The sequence below is a fragment of the Sciurus vulgaris genome, assembly GCF_902686455.1.
Source record: "Sciurus vulgaris genome assembly, chromosome: 4".
NCBI lineage: Eukaryota > Metazoa > Chordata > Mammalia > Rodentia > Sciuridae > Sciurus > Sciurus vulgaris.
In genome coordinates, this window is record NC_136464.1 from 94,879,674 (window position 1) to 94,887,249 (window position 7,576).

At 39.1% G+C, this 7,576-nt stretch overlaps 1 pseudogene across 1 annotated transcript; it reads left to right on the plus strand.

Annotated features, from left to right (window-relative positions):
* The first annotated feature begins 3,305 nt into the window (after positions 1-3,305).
* On the plus strand, positions 3,306-4,857 carry LOC306659405 (jupiter microtubule associated homolog 2-like; annotated as a pseudogene). The gene has a single exon. The product of its transcript is annotated as a jupiter microtubule associated homolog 2-like (transcript).
* The last annotated feature ends 2,719 nt before the right edge of the window (positions 4,858-7,576 follow it).

The following is a 7,576-nucleotide window of genomic DNA, read 5'->3' on the forward strand; positions in this document are numbered from 1 at the left end:
GGTATGAGGTATAGCTCAGTTATAGAGCAACCCCCAATAGAGAGACAGAGAGAGAGAGAGAGAGAGAGAGAGAGAGAGAGAGGAAGAGAAAAAGAAGACACCACATCAAAAATCAAAGAATGAACATCACATATTGTTATGGAATAAAATAAAGTGAAAAAATAATTATGTACTGTCCCCACTGCTATTTTATAAAGGTAAAATATGTTCTTAGATCCTTATTAAAAAGAATACATAAACAATGAAAATATCTTAATGGTCTTTATGACTATTATAAAATGATTATATATCATTAAAATAGGTCAGTCACAGCAGTCAACATTAAGAAAATGGAGACAGTTTCCAAGATGGTGGGCTAGAGGATCCACATTCCTGGATGCTCTGCAAGCGAAACCATGAAAGAAGACAGGTGACTTCTCAGCAAGGTGGGTGAACAACAACAAAAAAGCAGGGGACTTTACTGGAATTTAAAACTGGATCTTCAAAGAAGATTGGGGACACAGGATGTTGGATATAAAATTAGGAAGAAATCTCTAGCAGCACAGCCCCTACCATGACCAGGCCACAGGCTCGGCCAGAAGCTCTAGCCAGAGCAGTCTGTCCACGAGCATAGTGTAGGGATAAAGGAATTAAAGGAAAACCCAGTTTTAGGAGGCCCGAGACATGTCTGGGAAAAGAGCATTTAGAGATTAAGAACATTGCCTGGCAAACCTGAAGATGTGCTGCACAATATCTTGGCAGTGGGAAAGAAGCTGCTATTTCTCTAGGCAGCAGAGGACAAAGGAAGGAACCATTTTGCAGCCACTGCGTGGGGGCCAGAAGCTGAGGGTGCCGATTCCTGGCAAATCCAGGTTTGCCCAAAATACAGGCCCAGTAAACAAACACTGTACAACATAGTGTGCTTAAATGTCAAGGAGTAAATCAAATGTGGAGAGAGGTTTATACAGGGCACAACTGATCATAGAAAACCACCCAGCTCTACCCCTACCCCTCCAATCTGATTGCTTCCAGGACCAGCTCAGAAAGACACCTTTGGCCAGGAACTCAGAAGTGTTGGGGAGGGAGAAATTGTTTGGAGACTTAAACTGAGACCAGGAAGCATGAGGCCTGAAGGTGACATAGGGGACTAAAAATTGGGTCCGCACCACATAAATGGAACCCAGGGGATATTCCTGGGATACTGTCTTCCAGCATGCACCAGCAAGTACTGGACCCATAAGTAGGTGCATGAAATTACCTGTCTCACTCCAGCAATCCAGAGGGTGGAGAATCATGCTAGATGAGCCCACCTAAAACTGCTGAGAAACAGAATCTTTTGAACTCCAGTGGAATGAATTTTTTAACTTTTCATCAAGACCTTTTATTAAAATTCTTTTTCTCTGTTTGTGACCTTGATGATACATGGACATTTATACATATTCACATTTTTTTTCTCACTTCTAGCATTTTTTTTGGGGGGGGGGGTACTAGGGATTGAACTGAGGGGCACTCAACCGCTAAGCCACATTCCCAGACCTACTTTGTATTTTATTTAGGGACAGGGTCTCACTGAGTTGCTTAGTACCTTGTCATTGCTGAGGCTGGCTTTGAACCCTTAATCTTCCTGCCTCAGCCTCCTGAGCTGCTAGGATTACTGGCATGCACCACTGCACCTGACTCATTTATAGTATTTTTGAAGCCAGTTATTTTTCATGCATTAGTTTTTTGTGAACTAGGATGTTTGATTAGTATATTTAAGTTTTGTTTTGTGTTCTTTTTATTTTTAATGTTTTTAAAATTTTTATATATAAATTTTTCTATTTCCTTTCCTTTTTCTGCTAATAGCCAATCTCTATTGCTCTCTTTCACTCTTCATTTGATTTTTTACTTGTTTTCTCATAATCATCACATCATTTCTGTTCTCTCCCTGTCCACATTTGAAATTACAAACCCTTTTGCAAACTTGCTGTTTTTATTGTAGGCAATAATTGATATCATTTCTGTTTATTGTGATAATAACACTGCAGATATCATTGTAGGAACTATTTGGTTTAATGATGTATATTGTTAGCATTGGTTGTTATTATTTGTCTCTCCCTAAAGAGCGAGGTACCGGCAAGAACACGATAAATCCACAGGGTAGAAACTCTGCTGCCTCAGATACATACTGTTAGATAGGTATACACACAAACAACATGAAAAACAAGTGAACAAAACACCCCAAACAAAGATACTCCAATAATGGAATCCATTGACACCACAGTGGAAGAAATGTCAAAGAAGGCATTTAGGATGTACATACTTAAACTGATCTATGAAGTAAAGGACAGGATAAGAAATGAAATCAGAAAATACAGGAAGTGAAAGATCACTTTAATAAAGAGGCAGAAATTCCAACAGGGTTGGGGTGGAGGTCGGAAACCAGCAGAAATCCTAAAAATGAACAAAACAATAAATCAAATTAAAAAGTCAATAGAAAGTATCACCAACAGACTAGACCACTTGGAAGAAAGAACCTCAGGCAATGAAGACAAAAAATATATAATGTTCAAAATAGAGGGAACATGAAAATAAGATGTTAAGAAACCATGAACAGAACTTCCAAGAATTATGGGATAACATGAAAAGATAAATATAAATATTTATGTATCAAACAATGTTTGATGCATTTACATACATCATACAAACCCTTCTTAAATTCAAGAATCAAATAGACCACAATCCAATAATACTGGGTAACTTTAACATGCCTCTGTCACTACTGAATAGATCCTCCAAACAAAAACTAAAAAAAAAATCTACAGAAATAAAAAATACAATTGATATTTTAGACTTAATAGACAAGTAGAATATTTCATCCATTAATTACTGAATACACTTTCTTCTCAGCAGCACACAGATCCTTCTCTAATATAGACCATGTTATGTAAGCTATTACATATGTTGGCATACAATTATATTACCTTAATATATTTTTAGCATCTGTAGGTTTATTTTCATACTTCCTTTCCATTGATATTAATTTTTGAAATTTTTATTAGACTTTCTTGATTTTTATTAAATTTCAGCTATATTATTTCTTATCTATTTCATATATTTCTGACTCTACTTATATTTTCCTTCCTACTACTTAATTTGAAAATAGTTATTCTAGTTTCTTTCTGATACAAGTACTTAAAGTTATAAATGTTCATCTGAGTACTGTTTTATCCCAGAGATCCTGATATTTTAGCTTTTATTATTATTAAGTTCAAAGCACTTTTTGTTTACTTGTGCTTTCTTCCTTGACCTCAGAGATATTTTTAAATGTGCTGTTTAATTTTTAAATAGTTGACATGTGGGGGCACAGTTCTATATATCTTAAGGTGATGGATTTCTAATGTAATAAATCATATAGGAAAATGTGCTGAGGAGGGGTAGAATGGCAGCAAACATGTTCCAGGGCCCAGACGTGGAAGCCTGTGGGCCTGCCTCTAGAGCCACAAAGCCCCCAGGAGTAGAATCCATCAATCTTTTTGTAAGACTGGAAGAAACTGCTCCTTCAAGCAGGACTAATAGGATGGCACTGAGTATTTTTGACCAACTTAAGAACCTCAGAATGTACCCAAGAGGACAAATCCCCCAGGGGTGAAAGGAAGTGGTAGCTTTGATGAATTGACTCCTGTGTAGACCCAACAACGTCTGAACCCACCTGGTGGGAAGACCAGTAACATTTTTGGGTTCCCAGTCACTGCCACTTCACCCCTGGCACACCCGAACAAACCCAAGGATCATGTGTTTTTGTGTGAAGACCCAAAGCTGAATCTTAAAGCTTCAGTGAGCACCTCAATCCAAGAAGAGTCGGGAGAGAAGTGCAGCTCGAGAGGAGCAGACCAGTCCAAGGCTCCTGAGCCCGCACTCATGGCTGACAGCTACAAGCCCTGGCAGGGGCTGAGACCTTACTCTCACAAGGTCCTGAACCCACCAGGAGGCAAATCCAGCATCTCCTTCTACTAAGAGACTACTGCTCTGCTGGTAACCAGACCAGAAACTCAAAATACAGAGTACTGAAAGTTTATCATTTTCTTTAGCCCAAATGAAAGGGGGTGGGAGAGGTTTGCCCTGTGTGTAAAGCTGACTGCTCAGAAGACCGGGGTCTGCTTTTCTCTCAAGGACTGGCCTTGGTCCTTGACATGCTGGATTTGCTTGTAGACTGTTCCTTCTTTTCCCCTCATCCCTTGAGTCTGGGCCTTTGTTCTTCACTGATGGTGTGAAGCTCACTTCCACGGCCACACTTCTCCTGCAGGTGAGGCTCATTGGCCTCTGCAGGTCTTAAAACCTGTTCACACATATCCCTGAACCTGAGTACAGAGCTTATTCAGATCCTTCCTGTGTCTTTGTTCCTGTAGTTGGTGGGAATGCTTGAGAATCCTGGGTCCTTAGATTGGTTTCTTTACTAATATTTAAAAAGCTGTTTTCAAGTTCCAGCTTCACATAAATGCCTATGGATTTGGTTTCTGAGATCTTCCAGAAAGATGTCCACTACTGCAGCCACCTTTGGAAACTTAGCAGAACCTCTGGCCCATACTATAAATAATAAATAGGTCAGGGTGACAAGTAGTCTGTCAGCCAAGTCACAACTCTCAACCACCAGCAGCTGCTGGGCTGGCTTGCGTTGTGTTGCTTCATCTGTCAGGCAGAGATCCCTCCTCATCCGCTACTTCCCTCGTGGTGGGCACATTAACAGGAAAGGACCTGATTGGCATGGCCATTGCTTTAAGTGCCTATGGGGCTAATGCCAGGTGCTAGGAACATCCTTCATGTCCTTCAGCTTTGGGTAAATGGCAGGTCTTGTGTGGTCTCACTGACTTAGCTGCTTGAATGCCTGCAGGAAATGTCCCCCCAGGTGACTTGTCAACCAAAGAATCTTAAACTCTTCAGCTGCCCTGTAAACCATGGAGCCAAAAAACATATGTTTTGTGTAACTCCCAAGAACTTGGACAGGTTTTTGTTCAAAATTTATTTATTTGTTTATTTATTTATTTATTTATTTATTGGTGCTGGGGATCGAACCCAGAGCCTTAGTGCTTACAAGGTAAGCACTCTACCGACTGAGCTATCTCCCCAGCCCCTCAAAATCATTTATGAGAACATGTTTGGAATTTGGGAGTGGGGAAAGTTCCCATGAAAAGAATATAAATGTAGCTTGGCTTTTTAAGCCAAAACCCACTAACTTGTTTAAGTTACATGGAAATAGTGTTAATGATAGAGATGAACTACCATCTGTAATGATGTTTTCTTATAGAAAATAAATTGTGAATTCTAAATCAGATTGCCAAGAGAAAATCTGACATTACTGTGCTGGTCCCTGCTATTGTCCCAGTGAGAAGGAAGGTCCTTGTTCTACCCACTGGCAGGGATTTCTGTGTAAGACTGGGGAAATTCAATCTACTGCAGTATTCCTGGGCAACAGTGCCCTGCCTTACTCCTGTCCTGGCCTCCCCTTTCTTGTCCTCTGAGTCTGTGCTGGGCAGTGTGCTCACTGTAAGAACAGAGGAGACACTGCCCAGGTGAGCCCAGCAGTGTGGGTGTGGTGGGCACCTGCATTAGGAAGATGCTGTCTGTATGTGGATACACCCTATTCTCAACCTTCAACCTGCATTGAGAAATTACTAGTCTATATTATTAGTAAGACTTAACTTTTTTTTTTTTTTTAAATAGCATCTGGTGCCAACAGGTTTCTAGAATTGTATCAAAACAAAACTGTCTTCACATCACAATGCAATTTTGATAGGAACATTTTGTTATTTTTACAAGGCAGAATTAGGAATAATGGTTGAATTAAACTTAGTAACCATGTTAAAAAAAATCATGCAGTAAACACAGTCTGCAGGATTTCAATCTAAGAAAAAGTAATGGATATGATTTTTATATATTTTTTTCTTTTTTTGAAAGCTCAGAGCCAAGCATGGCCCCTTCCTCCTTTATTTTTTTTAATTTTTTTTTTTTTTTTTTTTTTGGTTATAAAAATCGTATATTCTCATGTGGAACATTTGAGGACAGAATTTAAAAAAACAATAAGAAAAATATCCCCACCATACAGGGTAGTTTATATATTTTCAGTCCTTTTCTGCATTAAAAATTAAAAAATGTAAATGATTGGAAATATACTACATATACTGTTAGGGGGTCAGGGTTTTTTTTTGTGTAATCATAAATTTACATAGACTAATGTTGTTTGATTCATTCTGTTATTTTTTCCCTTCCCCCCACCCTTCCCACCTCTCTTTTCCCTCTATACAGTACTTCCTTCCTCCATATTTGCCCCCCTCCCTAAAACTAACTCTAACCCTAAAACTAACCCTTCCCTCCCCCCCATTAGGAGTCATCATCCACTTATTAGCGATATCATTCGTCCTTTGGCTTTTTGAGATTGGCTTATCTCACTTAGTATGATATTCTCCAATTTCATCCATTTGCCTGCAAATGCCATAATTTTATCACTCTTTATGGCTGAGTAATATTCCATTGTATATATATACCACAGTTTCTTTATCCACTCATCAATTGAAGGACATCTAGGTTGGCTCCACAGTCTGGCTATTGTGAACTTAGCAGCTATGAACATTGATGTGGCTGTATCTCTGTAGTATGCTGATTTTAAGTCCTTTGGGTATAGGCCAAGGAGTGGGATAGCTGGGTTAAATGATGATTCCATTCCAAATTTTCTAAGGAATCTCCACACAGCTTTCCAGAGTGGCTGCACTAATTTGCAGCCCCACCAGCAATGTATGAGTGTACCTTTCTCCCCACATCCTTGCCAACACCTGTTGTTGCTTGTGTTCTTGATAATCGCCATTCTAATTGGGGTGAGATGGAATCTTAGGGTACTTTTGATTTGCATTTCTCTTATTACTAGAGATGTTGAACATTTTTCCATATGTTTGTTGATTGCTTGTAGATTTCTTCTGTGAAGTGTCTATTCATTTCCTTAGCCCATTTGTCGACTGGATAATTTGTATTCTTGGAGTAGAGTTTTTTGAGTTTTTCATAGATTCTGGAAATTAGTGCTCTATCTGAAGTATGATTGGCAAAGATATTCTCCCACTCTGTAGGCTCTTCCTTCACACTGCTGATAGTTTCGTTTGCTGAGAGAAAGCTTTTTAATTTGAATCTATCCCAGTTATTGATTCTTGCTTTTATTTCTTGTGCTATAGGAGTCCTGTTAAGGAAGTCTGGTCCTAAGCCGACATGTTGAAGATCAGGACCTACTTTTTCTTCTATAATCTGCAGGGTCTCTGGTCTGATTCCGAGGTCCTTAATCCATTTTGAGTTTAGTTTCGTGTATGGTGAGAGATATGGGTTTAGTTTCATTCTGTTGCATATGGATTTCTAATTCTCCCAGCACCATTTGTTGAAGAGGCTATCTTTTCTCCATTGCATATTTTTGGCACCTTTGTCTAGTATGAGAAAATTGTATTTATTTGGGTTTGTGTCCATGTCCTCTATTCTGTACCATTAATCTACATTTCTATTTTGGTACCAATACCATGCCATTTTGTTACTATTGCTTTGTAGTAGAGTAGAAGATCTGGTATTGCAATACCCCGTTTCACTC